The 1,763-nt window shown below is 37.1% G+C and overlaps 1 pseudogene; it reads left to right on the top strand.

Annotated features, from left to right (window-relative positions):
* Positions 1–819: 819 nt before the first annotated feature.
* Positions 820–917, top strand: LOC114007432 (uncharacterized; annotated as a pseudogene).
* Positions 918–1,763: the final 846 nt, after the last annotated feature.

Here is a 1,763-nt window from a genome sequence, read left to right as displayed (position 1 = left end):
TTATCCCTGAAAACTTAATAGAATCTGTTAAACTGAACAGTGTTCAAACAGAATTAAGGGAGAGCTTTAGATCTAATTGAGATTTCTAGAGATAATTTTCAGGTATTGAAATGAATAATTACAAACTAAATATATCATTGCACTCTTCATTATAATAATGTCAGATACATAAAGAAAATTTCATGATATTATGTGTTTTCAAAACGGTTATGGAGAAACATTATTATATTTTTCATAGAAAATTAATGTAGAAGAGTAACATTTGTAGTGATTATAAGCCTATCTCTTATATTTTTATTATCATTAAGCACTTATTTGGGAATTACAGGGTTTTAAATTTTTCTTTCTTGTGTTTAGTCAATTATCTAAAAGACCAAAAAGCAAAGGACCTAATATCTTATGTGAAGTTCCTAGGGATGGCTTAGAAGCTGCAACTCACAACTATTCACAGGAAATCAGAGATTATGAGGACTGAACTAGCTTCTCTGATACAATGCCTCTGGCAGATATCTCCAAAGTGCAAAAACAAGCTAGTCCTGGACACATGGCAACAGGTCCAGTGTGTGCGGCTTTGCCATTCTCAGTGACAACATTGTGTATCATCTTTTCTAGTGTTTTCCTACCTATTTTTCATTGTGCTACTCTGTTGCTAATTAACCTGAATAAAAAGATAAGCTGCACCAGACTTATTTAACTTTGACAGCATGACTGACAAGGCTGGAAGTACTATAGGCTACCTTATTTCCTTGAGCAAACCAAAACAATATTGGATTTTGCAGTGTCCAGACCCCTTGATCTCTTTCAGAAATGTCTTGTCACGTTCTCACTTCAGCAGCGCATATACTAAAACTGGAACGATACAAAGAAGATTAGGATGGCCCCTGTGCAAGGATGACACGAAAATTCCATATTTTTTTCCCATGTAGTTGACCGCGGTTCGAGTCCCAGAACAATTAGCTTAAACTCACGCTGGGCATGTGTGCGTGCGTGCCCAAGATCCTGAGAGGAGAATGGAGGAGAAGGGATTGCGGCATGGCCATCCCTCCTGGGGGGTGATTTCTTACTCTGTGTCTGTCTCTCTCTCTCTTTCTGTCTTTCTGGCTAGTGCATGCGCCCTATAGCAAAAACCTCTACTTCCTCCCCCCAAGAAAGTAAACAGAAATGTCATATGTACAGAATGATGGATCTTGTCCCAGTAGCTCATTCTTCAACTTTTTTAGAACTATTTGGTATTTATGCCCCTTAGGATGCACTTGAAAAGACTGTTCAATGATTAATAGTTGCATGGCTCCACAGGACATGTAAGAATATAGAGACATTATGTTTCTAACAAATTATACAAAATTAACTAAGTTTTATGGTTTAAATTTGTTTACTAGTAAACATACATGGGAAGACACTTTTTGCACTCTTAATTGATAGGCAATTTGTTAGTATTACCAGTAATACCTTCCACTACTGTCGGCCAACAATATAATGGCAACCTTCTGCTCTTCAAATCCCCTAGGTAATCTCTGGGAGGAAGCCAGTGGAAATTCATAAGTTAGAGCCTTCTGTTCTTCTTTCCACTGCCCTCTCTCTTATCCTTGTCCCCATGATAGAGTTAATCTGTGGACAGAAACGCTTGATATTTCTGGTTCATTTAGCATTCTGTCAGTGCAATTGTGATTAAAACAACAATATGACAAATGCTGATGACAACAGCTGACCCCCCCGGAATTTTTAATGAATAATTATGAGAAAAAAATTCTCATTTCATGATA

The sequence above is a fragment of the Tupaia chinensis genome, unplaced genomic scaffold (assembly GCF_000334495.1).
Source record: "Tupaia chinensis unplaced genomic scaffold, TupChi_1.0 Scaffold000174_1, whole genome shotgun sequence".
Classification (NCBI taxonomy): domain Eukaryota; kingdom Metazoa; phylum Chordata; class Mammalia; order Scandentia; family Tupaiidae; genus Tupaia; species Tupaia belangeri.
This window is presented reverse-complemented; position numbering and strand designations above follow the sequence as displayed.